Source organism: Dermacentor albipictus, chromosome 1, assembly GCF_038994185.2.
Source record: "Dermacentor albipictus isolate Rhodes 1998 colony chromosome 1, USDA_Dalb.pri_finalv2, whole genome shotgun sequence".
Classification (NCBI taxonomy): Eukaryota; Metazoa; Arthropoda; class Arachnida; order Ixodida; family Ixodidae; genus Dermacentor; species Dermacentor albipictus.
This window is the reverse complement of record NC_091821.1, coordinates 444,393,620-444,413,749: the sequence shown is the minus strand read 5'-3', so window position 1 is coordinate 444,413,749 and position 20,130 is coordinate 444,393,620.

The window sequence follows — 20,130 nt, the reverse complement described above, 5'->3', positions numbered from 1 at the left end:
GTTGGCACGCGACTGCGATGTTTGACACTTGAACAGGTATTAGCTTGTGTGAAGATTACTTTATTGATAGTGTTCAGATTGAAGTGCAGCTTCGCGAGAACTTGTCTGCATTGTTTGTGTTCTTCGACGTGCTCGTGTATTTGTCTTCTATATTGTAGGGCAAATGTAGACCGACATTACAACAGCGAAATTTCTTTTTAATCGAGGCATCTCAATGAGACGCTCGTTTTCATTAATATTTTCATCCGAAGAACGGGATGTGAGTTCCTGCGATTGTTAAAGACAGTGGTTTGTAGCACTGCCCAATAAGGGATGCGATTTGCTTGCGATGCTTTGCGCTCGATGTTTGCCACTCTTATAACCCACCTTTCACGGCTGGCTGTTATAGTTGATAACGATAGCGGAATGTCGGTCAGATCAATGAGCAAAGGAGTAGCATCGGAAAAGGGATCGCTACAAAATCGCGGTCTAGGTTTTAGACCCTTCGTAATCGATTGGTCATTTGATTTACTAGATCTTTAAGTTTTGGTGATAATTTCCCATGTAGTCTGATGTTTGCGGCTGGTTTTATTCCCGCCTGAATTTTACCATATAACAGTGTAACCACTTGAGATATAACTACGAGACATCTGTACAAGCAGGCACACAAAGATTTGTTGGCCAGTTGCCTACTCCTATAGGTCATGTACTACTTAGCAGCTGCTGCAGAAATGTTTAAAAAAATTTGTGAGCAATTTAATACCTGAGTGGACTGGCAGGTCAGTCTCTTTCAAACAATTAGTTAAAAGCTTCTGTGTTGCCCTGATGTTTTTATGATCTGTTTTTGACTTCTCCACGTTTCTTCGCTGTGTGCATACAGGCCAGGCTGTTCTTGCTTAAATGACTATTTTTGAATAAGTGAAAAAGATTGGCTTTTGTTTTGTTTTTCAGGTGCCTTGTGAGCTCTCACCCAAGCAACACATTCCAGAGGTCTGCTGTGAGCAGACGTGGCAAACTGAAGTAACATTCAGATAGTCCAATAAACTGTTCGTAGTTTCAGACAAACTTTTGCAAAGTATAGTCAAAACTTTCTTTTAAAAGTGCAAGCACTGATCCAACCTGATCTTTCCATCCAAACATTACATATTATATTAGTCACAAAGACATAACTAGAACAGCAGCACTGCAGTGAGGAACGTACAGTGGTTCTCCAAGTGTTATACTGAAATAATCTATGAAGGCTAATTAGTTTGCAATTTTAGAACAAATTGTCATGAATTTCTGTGCCATAACAGAGTTTCAATCCATGCGCTGCATCATGTAGGGAACAGTAACCTTACAATGAAAACCAATGCAAAACTTTTTAACTCAGGAAAAATTTATAAATATAAAATGTGTACACGGAACTCTTCATCTATGCATGTCTACGTAAAATACAGGATTTAGTCACTGCGGCCACATAAAGGATGCATAAAGGTAGGACACACGAAGGAAACATAAAAGCAGTGGCCAAATTTCAACATGGAGGAAACATAAAGTACGGTAACATAAGGGATACATAAAGGGAGGACACACGAAGGAAACATAAAAGCAGTGGCCAAATTTCAACATGGAGGAAACATAAAGTACGGTAACATAAGGGATACATAAAGGGAGGACACACGAAGGAAACATAAAAGCAGTGGCCAAATTTCAACATGGAGGAAACATAAAGGATATTTCCTCATGTGAACTGCGGGAAACATACAGTAAACATAAAGGACATAACCATTTTCATAAGGGGAAGGATGAGCGACATTGCACGAGCAGGTAGCATCAGACAAAGAATGCAAATGAGTGTTCCGTAATACGTCTGGCTGTGTTTCCAACATGTCAAACTGCAATGACAGGTCTGAATTTCCAACAGAATGAGGGTAAAAGCGGCCAGTACGACTAAACTCACGCACAGCGGCTATTATGATGATGTATTTAAAGAGTACGTCATCCAATGTTTTGGTTGGGCTCTTCGGTAGTGTTACTGACCACACTTTGCAGAATAGCGAGCCTTGCACATCTCACTACGTCTCCAAGATTTCAAACTGCACTTTGCAAGTTTCGTACCATGGCCTTTTGTGTTGAGTGCACGTTTTATATCATTCTGTTTTTATTCTTTATCGTACTACGTGCGCATGGATTACACTTGTTTATTGCGGGGCGCGTACAAGTGAGCACGCCAAAATGGCTCATGAAAAAACAAAGGTGAAGATTTAAATATTCATATGTAGAACTCGTAGGACTCATTTTCAATGCCTACCGTTAGATATGGGTTCCAGGCTTCTGCAATATGTGGACACTATTTAAGTGAAACGAATCGGAGGGTAGATCGCTGAGTGATTGCTAACTCTATAAGTATGGTCGTCATGTTGGCCGTTCGCTTCTCTCACAGTTTTTCACAATCGCCATGGTGGAAGAACAGTGGGTCGTCTCAGCCACACCCGAAAATTGGTTTCATTCTTTTTCGTAGTTTTCACTTCTCTCGCAAGGGCCGCCGCCGAATAGAGGAATTAGCGTTAAAAAATCATGTTTTATAACTATATTATGAAAACAGTGAGCAGACAGTTTTAATACAGGACAGAGAAACAGCTTGGTTAAAGGATTACATATTACTTGGTGCATGGATAAACGAAAGGGATAGATATCTGGAGACACAGAAAAAAAACAGTAATAGCGAAAGGAAATAGACATTCAATCATAATGAAACACAGAGCGTTATAGGGCTACAATAGGGAGGATGTGCTGAGGAGTACGTGGAAATGTATAATGGTTAAAGGAATTACATTTGGAAATGTGGTTGTTAGCTTAAAATCAGGGGCACAATCAGGACTCGATGACAACTGAAGGTTGTTGGGACGCCTCGCATTGGTCGCTGACGCGAACCCTACAAATGAAGCTATGCCATGTGGTATAGTCTGGAAGTGAGAGAAGCTTAGGGTAACATTGATTTTGAAGAAAGACTTAGAAATGTGGAAGATAGTAAACGAGTTGCCAAAGTGTGCAGATATTTGTACAGAAAAACATTGATTCAAAGTGGACAAAAAGATTTAGAAAGCTCAACAGCAAATATGCGACCGGTATAGTGAGTAACATGGCAACAAAGAACGTTGAACTCAAAGCCTGAAAGTCTCATCTGATGGATGACGGCAAGGGAAAAGAAAACCCCTTTGAGTAACTAACTAAGAGGAAAAACCGAAATCAGGAAAGGAACATTCTTAAAATAATTCAACGGGAAGCCCTTTACTTTTCGAAGCGAGATCAAGAGGCCTTAAAACAATGCTTATAAAGAGAAGTACAGCAAGGCAAAAGAAGCATGCGCATGCTGCGTAAAGCTACAGAAACGATGGAAGATGTTTTATTAGAATGTGAATATATCTACCCAGCCGTCGGTTTAGGCTCCCCTAACGTCTTGGAAGTCCTTGGTTTCACCGATAACAGGGAGAAACCAAACATGTGCGCTATAGAGATAACTAATAGGCGATTGGAAGCTTGGTGGCAGAAAAGTAGGGAAATCACAGACAACGGAGGCCTACAAAAACAAAGTTCCCTTTAGTTTTTAAGAAAGATTTATGCTATAAATTCTGTCTTTCCTTTTTCTGTTTTTCCTGCTTTTCAAATATGTATATTGGACATTAGATAAACGGCGCATCATTAGAACATCATTGCAGTAGTCGCTTGTGTGCCATAAAACCCTAAATAACTAAATAGCTTGAAAGAGCTTGGAGACGTAGCGCACAGCTCCACTTCAAATAGGACACCCATAGCAGACATCCCTTCATTTATCTATCCATCACTTTACGCCCACGCATATATGCCCCACTTATTAAATAGGCGACATTATGTGTGTCACCGCGAGGGAAGCAAGCGCCGGAGGAGGAAGCCGCCTGGAGGTTGAGAAGAGAATCGGGCGCCGGAAAAAAGTACGGAGGAGCGCTCAGAGTACTAGACAAAGCAACGCCACCAAGAGGAAAGTACGGGTGGCGTTGAGAGAAGCGGGAAAGGAGAAAGGAGGTGAAGCGTCGAGGATGAGGAAGGTAAGCGGAGGTGCGCTGGGTTGGCCTCCCCTGGCAGTTGCTATGGATTCTGTGTCCGCAATGGACGTACTGGGTTCGTCTCTTGATCAAGAGGCCGAGCAAGGACGGATCAGCAACGCAAGCGGCGGCAGGCCGAGTGCGAATCAAGTGACCCCGAAGTAATCGCCAAGCGCAGCGCATGGGTTGAACAAGTCCGGGAAACGGCGTGGGCTTCGCGTCCCCGGCAGATTCCAGAAGAGAAATAATGAGAAGAAAGGAAAGACGAATGGCGTAAATAGTGCATTACCAAATTTCTTCAAGTAATAATTAAGTTCATTTCTTGACAGTGCCTTCCTTACAATTTTTCTAATCTAGGAACGGACATAATACATACAAATAAAAGAATGAGCCTTTAAACAACCGCAACACTTACACACAATCAAATTATTTTGAAAACATTCTCCGCACAATGCATAAAAATGCAATATCGCTGATACGCTTGCAGGTAACCCTTATTCAAGTAGTTAAATTTTACCAGCTCTTTTCTCAAGAATAGATGGCATTTTGTGGCGCGATCACTAGGAACGTGTATTAAGATTTGAAAAAATTTTCACAAACATAAATGCTTTGTTCATTCAATCATGGTAAAAAGGGCTTTTCAGCTCGAACGCAATTTGGTATTTTTCCCGCGTAAGTGATTATTGGTCAGCCACCATTATATAATTCCTTAGGGGTACAAGGCAAAGGTTTCAGAGCTTTCTGGTACGGTCTTAATGTCACACGCTTGAAGTGTGAAGAGGCAGTTTGCGAACGATGGCCATCCAGGCAATTTGACTCTGAATTGCCCTTCTGAGCGTAAATTTAGACCACTCCATGCCTGTTTTTTACTGGGCAGTTTTCGACAGCGCTAAAGTGAGAGAGCGCACGCGGACTGTCTGTAGATACGTCATGTATATTTCTATCAATATTAAAGCGCACGAAGTGTCCAAAACGCATGATGTGGAGGCGTAAACGAACAACCGCTCCGCTCCACGAGTTCTGTTTAGAAAGCGATGGACCAAGGCTATACCGACTGCAGCATGCCCATTGTTAGCATGCAAGCTAACTGAGCAAGCTGCTTATAAACTTGGTTATTCTAATAAAGAGCTAGCTGAAGTTTACTCCATTCTATTATTTTATTTGCGCAGATATTGTCCACTGCCCATAGAACGGTTACACTGCGCACTGGATCTTAAAAGTACAAACCGCAAGCCCAAGTCGGCAAATATGTTTGCATGGTGCACGTGATAGCAACAATTAAATCTGACTCGAATTATCCTAAAAAGGCAAACAAAAGCGGTACCCTACGGAGCCGTACTCACAAATGAGAAACCTGCACGTTATTATACATGCAAACAGTAACGTGCGCACGGCGTCGACAGCAGAGTACGTATGTCACTACTTGCGTGTAACGCACAATAAAGGTGATGGTGTGGATATTTTTACCTGGCACCAACATAATGACATCTAAACACGGCACAGGCGGAAAACTTTCTGAAGGTTGCCCACTAAGTCGTTTTACGATGCTTGATGCCTGCACTGCAGATCAAGATCCAAGAAGGCGCTCCGACGTGCTTTCTAGTTGTATAGTAAATTTTTCTTGACAAATAGAACGGGTAACAGTAATACAGAATCGGCATGCGCCAGTAGTATCACAGAGAAACTAACATCGCGCGTTAAAAGGGTATTAAAAGCGAAATACTTTAACACAGAACCTTACGCCGCTACAAGACAAAAAATGATGGCGCCAATACCACAGCGAAAGAGGCATGCATCAGACTCCGCAGAAAACAAAGTATATCCTTCCCGTTAGCATGGCACAAGTAAATAAAAACGTCGAGCTGCTCCTAGCCGGCCAGAAATTTGAGAAAACTCCGGAAGGCTGAGTAAACAATATTCAGCATTCCGATTCACGAGGTGGGTGGCTGCCTGGCTCAAACAACTGGCACCTGCGTGGAAGAAATTCCTCCACTTCATGAAACGAATATCGCAATGGCGACGAGGAGCTGGTACCCATACTACTTGTAGTTTGATGTCGGCAGTGCTGGAGCCGAGGCTTCTGAGGGTGAGGTATGCCTTCACCTCACCAAAGCACAATACAACAAATTAGAAAGGATGTACCAGGAGTGTGTTCGAGTGATCATGGGTCTTCCTCCTCACGCATGTGGGAAAAACGTTCATTGGTACGCGGAAATTTATCCACTCAGGGGCAATACCTTAGAATGCAAGAAGGCACATGACCGTCATCGCCGCTAGACACGCTTTGCACAGCATGTGTTAGTGTACGCCGGCGAACGTTTGTTTGGACATGACGGAAATTCTTCCTGTTGTTGCTCCTTGGAATTACATGCACCTTCGAGTGGCGGAACCTCTCGCTCACCGGCACAAAACAGAGTATCACTGCGCGTATAAATCGAACTCGCAGAAAACAGTTGGCCTGAAAGAAAATGCCATTTTAACACATGCCACCTGAAATCCTGCTACGCACCCGAGCGGCCCTTTTATCCTCGTTGATGATGAGCAGGAAGATGTCCGTATCCTCCATCACCAGCAAGAACCGACCTTTAAGGCACTTGAACTGCAGGTCACGCTATTTGTCATGGAGAGGCTGACTTAGAAGACGGAAAAATTACTGAAGACTACAGAAGCAAAGAATTCCCAATATTCACCGAATCCTTGGCCCCTCTAGAGGCACTTCGGGGCGCGCAAGTCGTGGTGCAGAAGGCCAGGTCAGGCACAGCATTCACCGAAGACGCCCTTGCTTCAATACAGACGCGAGGTCATCAGAAGAAACGCCTGGACAACAAGGTGGAGCAAGAGACAGGGACGAACGTGATGTCAACACCAACGACGTGCAGTGTGAGCGACATCGGTCCGCGTCCAATAGTCAGGCACCTATTGTGGGGATATCCCAGTCTCGCGATTGTTGCAAGCGAAGGGGTATTTCCTCACTGCAGGCATGAACCCCCTCACCCCCTGAGACCGGCGCCAGCGAAACCATCATCTCATTATGGGAATTATGCACGAAGCTGACTTGACCGGCAACGTATGAACGTGTGCTATCTTTTATATTTGTTTTTTTATGATACCCCACCACTGACCCTCAACCCTGCTTAGGCCGCTGAGTGATCCTGCAGGTCTACACTTTTCATCACTGTGGATATGCGAAAATTGTAAGAAACAGTTTTGAGCGCACATAGATATTGTACGCCTGAAGGGAATATCTTCTTTATTAAATGTCGGTACATTGAAATAAACAAAGCGCTGTTGCCTATAAGTGGGCGCTATTCGGTGTTCCGTAACCGGCGATTAACTGAATGAACGGACGCTTTTCGGAGTAGCGCGCCAAGATGACGCTCGGCACATGCGTCTTGAGGGCCGAGGAAAGGCGAAGCTTGTGAGGCGAATGGTGCGTCGAGGGTGCTTCCGCAAACATTGTCGGAGGCGCATCGCCGACCGCGCACAAGCAATTCAGTCCAATAGCCGAAAACGCTTATTTGCACAGCTACCACGCCGGCAGCAACTCTAATATTGTAGTACAATTTACTATGATGTCTTCGCATACTATTACCAGAGCTATGTTTCTCCGTTGTCCTGGTAGGCCACACAGGGCGCATGTGCAAACTACTCTGTGGGGCCTGAGGAAGCCTCTTGCGTGGCTCACTGTTCCAGGAATTACGAATAAGGCTCGCCTGACCTACGAGGCTCTCAAGCAGATCATATTGGAGCTTTTGCATAGTTTGTACGCTAGCTGAATTCCTAAACAAAAATTTTTCTTAAACTTATTTTTTTTTCTAAACAAAGATTGATGCCCCTCAGATATATGGAAGCTTCCCTAGAGTTGCCACCACTGCGTATGCGGCATAGGTAAAAATACAGCATGTTTACGCATAAATATATGCGGAACACCCCTGCGATGACCACGGACGAAGTTCGCATGGAGTCTTTTATACAGGGTATTTCTGCAAACGCTTTCAAACATGTTTATTAAATCGTCCTTGGCAGATAGCACAATTCTAGTCCATGCGCTGGTCTACGCGAAGCCGCGGGCATTAGTTGCAGAAACAAATTGAAATGCATATTCTACAAATTAAAAAACTTACTGCTTACGCCTCTGAGTAATTACATTATAGTACCTACTGCAATATACCAATTATTTCCGGTGAGACTGCAAGGCATGTCCATTTGAAAAGAATTGTCTTTTGTACCCTTAACGGGCTATGCGCCTTCAAATTTCCGGCAGAATTATCGTTATACTTACTTTCTTACCAAAACGTCCTCTTAGCACTGAAGCACTAAAGAAACTGGAAGGCCAATACATTTCTCCGTAAAATCCGGGAATTAATATCTACAAATGATGTTATCCTGAGAATTCATTCCAAGTGCACCTGGACTGCGAACTCCCCGATTGGAATTTGTAAATTGCGATATGTGCCATATGGCAGCTAGTTAAAAACCTAACTTGTGATTTTTTTAATTAGTCGCTTATGCAGTGCTATTTTCGGGGAAAGTAATGTCCGCCTATTCATGCAGAGCAGCAAATGGACTAGAATGATCTAATCTGCTAAGCATCCGCCAAAGGCATTTTTTTTATTTAGAAGTGTTAGCTGAAACACATGTTTAATTCCTATCACAAGAGAAAGAAAGATCAGTTGTCCTTTCAAAGATCAACGTTTTTTCGATAGATTTCAAGCTCATTTTGTCTTATTGCAAGCGAGTTCAATATCCTCTGTGGTGCCTGAAAAAGCCTCCTGCATACCACACTGTTCCAGGAATTGCGAATAAGGTTAGCCTGTCCTCCGCAGCTCCCAAGCGGATCACATTGGAGCATTTGCACAGTTTGTACGCTAGCCTAATTCATGCTTACGTGGACAGCTTGGTCTCGGGAAGTTCGACGGGCGCCATTGTTATAATATCTAGATCAGTCGTGATCAATTTAAGGACTTCACACGTCACATGTGCAGGCTGCGAACTCGGCGCTCTTTATTTAGTTCCCGGCTTTAAATATAGAGCATCTAGCCCAGTGCATGTCAAACTGCAATCATAGAGCACGTCCTCCCCCCCCCCACCCCCTACCCTCTCTCCCTCCCTCTCTCTCTCTCTCTCTCTCTATCCATCCATCCATCCATCCATCCATCTATCCATCTATCCATCTATCCATCTATCCATCCATCCATCTATCCATATATCCATCCATCTATCCATCTATCCATCTATCCATCCATCTATCCATCTATCTATCTATCTATCTATCTATCTATCTATCTATCTATCTATCTATCTATCTATCTATCTATCTATCTATCTATCTATCTATCTATCTATCTATCTATCTATCTATCTATCTATCTATCTATCTATCTATCTATCTATCTATCCATCCATCCATCCATCCATCCATCCATCCATCCATCCATCCATCCATCCATCCATCCATCCATCCATCCATCCATCTATCTATCTATCTATCTATCTATCTATCTATCTATCTATCTATCTATCTATCTATCTATCTATCTATCTATCTATCTATCTATCTATCTATCTATCTATCTATCTATCTATCTCTCTCTCTCTCCGTCTCTCTCGATATTTCTTTTTCTCGCACATCTCCTTGCCAACATCTAGGGTAGCAAACTGGACAAAGTCGAGTTAAACTCCCTGCATTTCCTTCGTCCCTTTTCTCTGTCTCTCTCTTTCTGGAATTCAACACCAGCATAATCGCATACAGAAAGTAAATCTCATTTTGATATTATTTTTCTTCGCTTGGAGTTCATTCTGTTACACTAATGGACTGTTGGTAGAGCTTACCCGCCATGGTAACTCACTGGCTGCATGGCGTTGCCCAGATAAGCCTAAGATCGGGGGTTCAATCCCTGCGGTGGTCACCGCATTTTCCCCACAGCGCAAAGAAAAAAAAGCAAAATTACTCACGGTAATTTCTTGAGTGTGTCAATCAATACATTCATATATGCACGCAGTCACCTGCCTTTTAGGGCAACGTTTCATTTTTTCAGAGTGAGTCCGTTTTTCAAAGGCAGTGCCCCAACGCTAGGAGCCCTCTCTAACACCACGTCACAAGCTCTCGCGCTGTTGGAAACAGAACAGTTTTTATAATTTCGATTTGGCGGCGTGGGTTGGAAATACGGCGAAAAATGAAAAGCTAGTGGCGTCGAGGAATCGATGCGAAACCATCCAAGCGACGGGAAAATTTATTGCACCAAGTATTGCTCTCCGACTCTCGTTACCGCAGGCGCTTCCATCACGGCTAAAAATTCATTTCGGTAGCAGTATACAGCCTTCAGAGCTAGCAGCTACTTCTAAAGGGCAATAACTCAGCTGTTGTCTCGGCACGTTTTTTCTTTAATTTCACCTGAAAGGGCGCACCGCGGTCTGAAACAACACTATATACATGCAGACATTCTCCGGGGCGCATTATGTATGCATGGAGGAGAAAGGCAGACAGAAGTTAAGGATATCGGGAAGACTCAGAAATAAGATAATGCGTAGCTCCGAAGAAAGAGGCCTCATTTCGCGGCATATTTTCTTATTCATATGAGTAGTAACACCTGCTTCTAGATTTTTTTACGCTTGGAGTGGCACGTGACACCGGCCGAAAATTTGGAGGACCAGTGCGGCTATAATATTCAAGGTGCAGCGAAAGTAACGAGTGCCACTAAACTCCAACAGAAATACACTTTAATCAGAGCCGGAATTGGCCTCCCTGGTTCAGTGTTCAGCCACTAGCTCCTTCATAACTCTTGCAATTATGCCTTGCCCCTCAGAGCCCAGGGGCTGCTGGGCACATGGAGAAGGCGACAGTCAGGCTTGCAACTCAGCAGAGGGTGGAAACAATTTATGGATCCATACAGGCCGCCATTGGAAACTGAACCTGGCATCGTTTACTACGTGCACTTTGTCTTGTAAGGCAAGCTTAGCAGCGCTGTTTGAAGATTTATCAAGCAATGCCTGGAAAATTATTTGCCTTAGTGGATTAGAAGAAATGGTGAGGTTTATACAGCGATAACTAATGGTCACCTTCTGCGCTACAGAGGTCTTTAGGATAAACGAGAATGCGGAGTAGGATTTCTAATTCATAGCAACATGGAGGGAACAATAATGAATTATGCCCCAATAATTCGAGAGTAGAAGTCGCCATAGTAAAACTAAATAGGACATACAGAATAAAGGTAGTACATCCCTACACTCCAAACTCCATGCGGGATGATGAAGAAAAGGAAGTTTTCTGAAGGCGTTGAATTAGCAATGCGAAAGGTGTCAACTCAGTATAGTGTAGTTACGGTCAACTTCAGTGCAAAAGTGGAGGAAGAACAAAGTAGGGAAGAAGCAATTCGTTACTGTTGTATCAATTCTAGCAATATCAGAATAAGGCTGTTGGCAGAATTTGCGGAACGAATTAGACCCTGAAATATGGATACCTTCAGGGGAAGTGTGGTAACAGTAAGTGCACCTAGAGAAGTGCTAATGCAAAACAAAATAAAGAAACAAGGTACAGGGCAGTGATTATGTGTTAATGAGGAGGAGGAGGAGGATGAGGAGGTGCTTTATTATTGCAGAAGCCGTTGCGCGGTTTATTCCTGGGTGGTAGATAGGATTGCTCTCAATGTGAAGAGAGAAAGATCAAAATGAATCAAGAAAAAATGAGCCTACCTAAACACAGTGACGGTAAAAGAAGCTCGCAAACGAAAACGCAGGTCTAGAGCGAGAAAATGAAGATAAAATACACCTAATGAAGGAAACTGTAATTCGGCTGATAGCAGAAGCAGTAATTCAAGTCGGAGGCAGGGCATCGATGGAACCAGTAGCGAAGCTCTTCCAAATCACAAATCGCATAGTAAAGAAGGGACAGAGCATGAAATTGTGTTCATTGAAGAGATCAGAAAGAATCCGCTGAACTGTCAATGCTGACAGAAAGAGATATTCGAAATTATAACGTTCAAAAGGATGAGGAATCCGTAAAAAATGAAATCATTAGATCAGTGACAAGAAAACGTCGCATAGGGCAAGGCGATATGCCTGCCCTGAAAGATAAGCAGGGTAATTCATTTCGATGGCATATTAAAAGCAGCAGAAGCGTTCCATGCTGAACTTAACAGTACATACCGCCGCCACACAATGGAACGCCCTGATAAACATGACACAGAGGTTCTTTTTATAAACAGCGATGACGTCAGAAGTACCTTGCAGTTCATGAACCGGGGAAAGACGGCAGGGGAAGAATGAATAAAAGTCAATGTACATAAATATAGAGAAGATATTGTGGTTCAGATATTCAGGCAGCCCTGAATGCCTCGCAATTTCAAGTGTACCATTAAGCAGGAAGAATGCCACTCCTATACTTGTCCATTAGCGGGGTATGCTAAAACGGGTAAAAATTAAACATTCATTAGGTTTCTTTTAGCGTTGTGAAAATATTAACCAAAATAATTTCCAAAAGAATCAGGACCACCCTTGACATAAGTCAGCCAAGATAACAGGCTGGCTTCCGAAAGGTATATTCTACAATGAATCACGTCAACGTCATCAAGCATATAACTGATAATTTCGCGTACTACAACTCAGCTCTGTGTGCAGCTTTCATACATAATTAAAATGAATTTGATTCAATAGAGATTTCAAGATAATAGAAGAGTAAAGCATAGTGGTCTAGATTGACGGTGAATATGCTAGAACCCTCGCTTTCCAGATGGAATTGTCCTCTTCAGCAATGCAGACGATGAATTGCAACAGATGATCAAGGACCTTAACTGAGAAAGTGTGACAGTAGGGTTGAAGAATTATATCCGCAACATAAAGGCTCCATATAATGGGAAATAAACAAAAAATTATGATCGCTCATCAGCCTCTAGAGTTTGTGCAGGAGTGCGTTTATCTACGTGAAATACTCACACGGGAATCCTGCCAAGAGAAGGAAACTTGCAGAAACAAAAGCATAAAAATGGGTTGGAGTGCTTACTTTAGGCATTACCAAATTCTGACTCCCAGCTTAGCACTGCTTTTAAAAAACAATGTTTACACTCATTGCTTTGAGCCGGTGCTGATTAAAATCTAAAACATAGAAACGCCGATGGAAAAGGAAAGTTTTGAAAAAGAAAAGGCTTCAAGACATTTGATCTTCTGTACGGCAGCCTTATTCACAAAAAAGTGGCTCGACGAGGCTAGCTACATGTCCATGTTAGTACGTGGCTGAGGCACCTAGAGTCGCAGGCGGGAGATTACTATCATTCCTGTTTAGCCATTTTATTTTCTTTGTCAAGTTAAGACGTCATTTCAGACTTTTACGAGAGTATAAGTTTCTTTCGTGATTAGGCTTGCTTTGTCCTGGTAAACCTCATGGTTAGAGGTTGCCACGAGTTCCGCAAGTGCGTTGGAGACAGCATTCCTCTTTCTGACGCCATTCATGTGGTATTTAGGCCATCATTCAAAATTTCCGCTGTTGCCCATATAAACATATTCACAGTCTGCACAGCGGATTCTATAAAGAATGCCTGGAAACTTTTATTTCATGAAAGAAAAGTTTTCAGGCGTTGGTTATAGAATTCCTTGCGCATGCGTTCCGTCACTCGTTTGTAACTGAAGTTCGTCTGTGCGTTCCGCCGGCGTTCAGTTTTCCTTTGTTCAAGGTCAATCTGGATTTCAATCTTTCCTGCGAAGCGCGAGGTCTAATTCGCCGTTCACTTACACGTATTGTGGCCGCTCCTCACGCCCTTCGGACACAGTGTCATCTCAAGAGCAGAACACCAGCTGTTAGGCCATGATTCTAGAGTGCACGGAAGCCTTAAAAAACGACTGCAGTACCAGGAGTGATTTGACCATCACCATCTTCCGCACCAGTACCAGTATACTTCGGCAGCGTTCAATTTTATGCGCACCTCAAGGCGGAAGGTCATGCTAGGCGTAATAACCTGTCCCACGGCAAATAGTTGATAAGACGGCAGCCCTTCCGCGGCTACGTTCTGCATGGCCGTGCCCTCTCAGATGCACTTGTCCTCCTTCGCCGACACTAAACAAAAGCTCGCTGCTTTTGACTTGGAGCTAAAATGTAACACTGGAGCTGCAGAAGAATAAATTTGGATGATCCGTGCTGTAGAGCGCGCCATCAACCACACTGACCACTCCTGCGGGAAGAAGCTCGCTCCCGTGCTATAATAATTCTTGAGAAGCTTCAACTGCTCTCCGCCCAGACGGAGAGAATAAAATAAAGACTCTTCGCAGAAATTCTAACATCGTCATTCTACTTGCTGAAAAAGAAAATACCACCTTCATGTTGGACAAAGTTGATTACAAAACCAGAATGGCCGCCCTTGAAGATAATGACATGTACGTCATCCTTCAGCAGAATCTAACGCTCAAATTGAAAATTGATCTACAGAAACTTATCGTTGACCTCTTTGAGTTTGTTCTTCCACACAAGAAGTCTGTATTACTCGCTACTATGCGACAATGGCCTGGCGCCCTCATTATGCGGCCTGCCCAAGGTTCATAGGCAGGGCATTTCCATGCGTCCAACTTTGGACTTCAAAGGTTCCTCCTCGTGCAAGCTTTTGGGCTACCTGAATCGCGTGTTCGCGCATCTGGTGGGAAAAGATGCTTCATTCATCCTGAACTCCTATGACTTCACTGAAGAAGTGCGCCACACCACAGTTGACAACGACGAAATATTTGTTTCCTTCGATATGAAGCCATTTTTGACCAGTGTTCACGTGGGTCTGATGGTGGAGGTGTAGTCGGCTGCCTTATTCTGTGACGATAAACTCAGTGACAGAATTGAAGTTCTGCTTTTCACACATATACTTTGGGTTTCCGGATGTGGTCTAAAAACTGCACTAGAACTGCGATGGCTGCTTCAATTTCAGTTAGGCCGGCGAACGTTGTCCTAGAGCCAGTGAAGACAGGGGCTCTGACTTTCTTCGACCGCCCTCCAAATATTATCCTGAGATATATGGATGACTGTTTTTGCATTATCACGAAATAATCTTCAGAGGCATCTGTACAACATAGAACCATCCGTTTTATACAGCTCAAATAATGGTCTCTTGTGCTCTTCGTTTTCTACACGTGCTGGCAGACAGAAAAAACGACCGTCTTCCTTTTGGTGTCTTCAGGAAGGAAGCGCACACCAGTCGCTACTTGCATTACGAGTATCTTCACCCGGGTTGCCACAAACGCCCAGTGGCCGCTTCCTTGATATAAAGATCGCATAGGATTTTCTGCAGCATAGATGACCGTGCCTGTGACCTGTTCAAGGTTCGCCGCGAACTTTCCGGTTGCGGGGGTCTTGTTAGTTTTATTAATTTCATAGAAAGGAGCACACACAAAGGCGCTTTTTCGCGACCCCGGGCCCACGCATTCCCCTACGTGCCAGGGATCAGTGAGACATTGGCAGGGGTTTTGCAGCCATTTGACGTACGCGTGGAGGTTGTTCACGCCCGTAAGCTGAAGCATGAACTTTTGCACGTGAAAGACCGGCTTAAGAAAGAAAACTTTCCAGGCATTGTTAATAGAACTTGCCGCGCAGACTGTGGCTTTGTTTATATCGGCGAGAGCGGAAAATTTTAAAGACGGCTGAAATACCACATGAATGAGGTCAGAAAGAAGAATGTTTTCTGCAACCCACTAGTGGAACACGTGGCAACTTCTGATAATGAGGTTGAGTAGGACAAGTCAAGCGTAATTGCGGGAGAAAGAAAAGACTGAAGGCAATCTTCTATCTGCGTACGCAAGGTGCCTCGGTCAAGTACTAAAGCGAAAGAAACTGCGCCTCGTGGAGCCACTTTTTGTAAGGAAGGCTTCCGTACGGAAGCGAAAATGCTCTGAATCTTTTTAAAACATTTTCAGTTTTGGTCGGCTTTTCTCTGTTTTACCTTTTCATTATGCCTTCTCCCTATCAGACGAATAATCGTCGAACCATCGATTTCAACTGGTGCTGACATATGAGCCAGAAGTTAGAAGGGTAACAATAAAGTTTGAGAACAAGTAAAAGGACGGTGCAAAGAACTATAAAATGAAAAATGTGAGGTGGGGCGTTAGCGGACTGGAAACGAGGGGTGTAGATGAAACAGCAAACGGCGATAGCCGATATTCTAGTTGAGATTAAGAGCAAAAAATAAAGCTGGGGGGGCGGGGGTATGTAATGCGTAGGGAAGATAATCGATGGACCATTAGCGTTGCAGAAATGGTGCCAAGTGGAGGAAAGCGCAGTCGAGGAAAGCAGAAAATAAATGGGGGGGGGGGGGGGGGAGTGGTGAAATTAGTACATTTGCGGGCGCTAACTGGAATCAGTTAACGCAAGAATCGGTCTTTGTCTTGCAGCGGACGTAAAAATAAGGCTGATAAAGATAATGATCATGGCATAACCGTACCTACCTTGATGGGCACATACGTGCATAGCCCCAGAAACTGCGGGAAGTACCCCCATGAATGCTAACGCAATAAAGGACCCTTACTAGCGTCCTTCGCAATGGCAAACTAGTTAACTGAGACATGTGGCGTGTGCGTCCCACTATCTTGGAACCATTTGGTATTATAGGCGTTAATCCATCCGGAAAAACTTCTGTTCAAGCCTTCTTTTAATGCGTTAACGTCACATGCTTTCTAGGAGCTAACCATGAATGCATCTACATGCGTTTGTGTCTAACCGCTTTTCGGCCTGCTTGCGTGGAAATTAACATTTCCCATTTACTTGCCGGAACTTATATGAAACGAGAACATGACCGCCGTTGCCCAGGCTGTTGCACGTAACTTGAACCAAGGGTTTAGAAACAGTAGTTAACTGCAGCTGGGGTGGAACCAATGACATATAGTTTTACGTCACGTGGCGCTCTTCAAAACATTTTTTTATGTTCCATTTAGTTAACTTACATCAACTATTCAAAATTTTCAGTATTCACTTCAGAGACAAGTGCGTTTTGTTACGTTGTAGAAGGGTTTCAGAAACGACCAATTCAATTTTTTGGTGGTAAAGTACATGCTGTGTGGTGATCTTTTTCGGCGTTTAAAGAAAGCCGCCGAAATACGAAATAAAACCATGGGACCGCGTCCGTGCGCTACCGTACTGCAGCGCTCTCAACCGTACTTCGAGTCTATCACTTATCAAGGGCGACGGCGCTACCTTTCCGTGCGTTACCATCAAAGATGCTGACGCACTCTGAAGCCGATGCCTAGAGCTGCGGCCACTCAATGTGCATGGTTCTTCCACTCGAAGCGCCTTGAGAGCGCTGCAATACTATAGCGCATGAGCGCAGTGACGTTGGTTTATTTCATAATTGGCGGGCTTCTTTTAAACGCCGAGAAAATTACCCACGCAGCATGTATGTTGCCACAAAAAAAATGCATCGGCCGTTTCTGAATCCCTTCTACAACGTAACGAAATGCACCTAAACTGCATATTAAGATTTTGTGTAATTCATTTAATTTATTTCACTCATTACGCGGAATATAAAGAAGCGCTTTAAGGAGAGCTGCATGATGGCATACCATAAGCCTTTGGTTTTATTCACCTGCGGTTAACCGCCTTTTCTTTATATACTTAGTTATGCGGAACACCGTGTGTAGTAAACAGTGGCAGAACCGTAGAAAAATTCACCACCAATGAGTATCGCTTCAAGCACACTTACATCGTTAAGGTAGAATATTTTTGTAATTATGTTTCACTTATTTAGTGAGACTTACGCAGAACGAGATTAACAGTGAATGATCAGGCATAGTTTCTTTTTCCATATTTTTTATGCAACGCCTTAGCGGAACACATGGCAACTTCTGATAATGAGGTTGACAGGGACAAGTCAAGCATAATTGCAAGAGAAGAAAACTGGTGTTTTCGTCAATTTGTGTGTTGTTGATACTTGACTCCGCAGGAGCTGCCTGCGGCAAACATCCTCAAAATTTCCACGACTGCCAAATTGTCCACGAACTTGGAATGTTTCTCTGGAACCAAAATATAAAGATAAAGTACAATTTATGTGCATTTATGGCTGCTATTTACGGACATTTCACGAAGGTTGGTATCGGTCTATTGGAAGGAATATACCGCAAGCACAACGCGACAGCAGATATCTTCACACCATATAAAATGTACCAGTTACCGTTGCAAAGATAAAAACGGAGCATTTATTAAAATATATTAAAGAATAATTCAAGAATGACCTCTCTGAATAAAATAGAAATATGACATGTGCTTCCGAGTTAACAAATAACTTGTATATTCGACACACCTGCAACAGAAAGCATAATTTGTTTATTTTCTTTATTCACAAAACAACGCTGAAGAGCTGTTTGTCTTGGTGCCAAGGCAAAAGGCGGCACTAAAGGTCACCTGACTAGGCCTTTGATACCAGACAGCACGCGCCCCAGACAACATGAGCTCAACATGCTTCAAAATACACTGCAAGATATCAAACACATACAAATTAAAATGCACGTACTGAGTATCAAATACGATAAAGCAATATAAGGAAGAATGACAGAATTAGTCTTGAACACATTCATCAACATAACCCATAACTATTGAGGCCAATGGCCTACAATTGGACTGAAGAGAACAAAACAAATGTACACCAAAATTACAACTGTTGGAGGAAACACATTTTAGTTTGTTTTCTGCAAGCAAGCAAATAAGGTGAACTCTCCATTGTATCTAAAAACTATAGATAACAATTCATAAGGTCAGGAATTGCCATTTTAATAATTGCATACCATATCTAGTTCTCCTTTTATTCTTTACGAAGATTTTGTTTATGAAATGATATTGTGTCTTAGTATTTGTATAAGTATGAAAGAACAGCTCACGATTTGATTTTATTTCGAGAAAAATCAATTCCAACAAACGCTGTTTATACAACATTTCCATGTGAAATATCCGGTTCTCGGCAAAATATGGGGATGCATGATCACGACTAGATAAATTTTGAATGAATCGTAGACTTTTCTTCTGCATTATCTATAGTCGTTCCAAATTATACTTTGATGTGACCTTCCAATCTAGCTGACAATATTGTTTACGGGAATGTACTGTACTAAAATAAAGTTGACGTTTTAATCGTATTGGCAACAATGTCCGAAATCTATTTAGCATCCTAATTGATTTAGCAATGATACCTTCTACAAAATTCACGTGGCTTGTCCATCGAAGATTTTCATTAAATAGCACCGCTAAAAACTTGTATTTTGAAGTCTGCTCTAATAGACATGACTTGAACGTTATAGAGACCCGCCGTGGTTGCTCAGTGGCTATGGTGTTGGGCTGCTGAGCACGAGGTCGCGGGATCGAATCCCGGCCACGGCGGCCGCATTTCGATGGGGGCGAAATGCGAAAACACCCGTGTGCTTAGATTTAGGTGCACGTTAAAGAACCCCAGGTGGTCAGAATTTCCGGAGTCCCCCACTACGGCGTGCCGCATAATCAGAAAGTGGTTTTGGCACGTAAAACCCCAAATATTATTATTAATAACGTTATAGAGCTATCAAGGCAAACCGGGTTATTAATGGATGAAAAGACAATGCATTTGGTTTTCTTAACATTCAATAAGAGTTTATTTGCATCTAACCTGCAGGACAAACTTTCAAACCATAAATTAACAGTATGAGTGAGAGAGCAAAGGTTATTAGATCTGAAAAAAAAAAACATTCGTATCATATGCGCAGAGCACAATGTGTGTCGTCAAGTGGATGTTGACAATATGGTTTATCTGCAGCAAGAATATTGTTGCTCCTAATATAGATCTTTGCGGCACTCCCTAACTTGTGAATTCAGTATCCGGCTTTACATTATTAATTGCAACGAACTGAGTACGGTTAGTCAGGTAACTACGCAGTAACTCAAGTGGAAGTCCTCTTATTCCATAATACGGTAACCTTACAAACATCATAGGTTGTTTAATAGAATCAGAGGCTTTGTTAAAATCTAAGAAAACACCTATTGTGTACATTTGGTTTGCTATATCAGTTAAAACTTTTTCTCTGAGATTTAACAATGCTGACTCAGTCAATTTGCCTTGCTGAAATCCGTACTGATATTCGGAAATTATGTTGTGCTTACAAATATGCT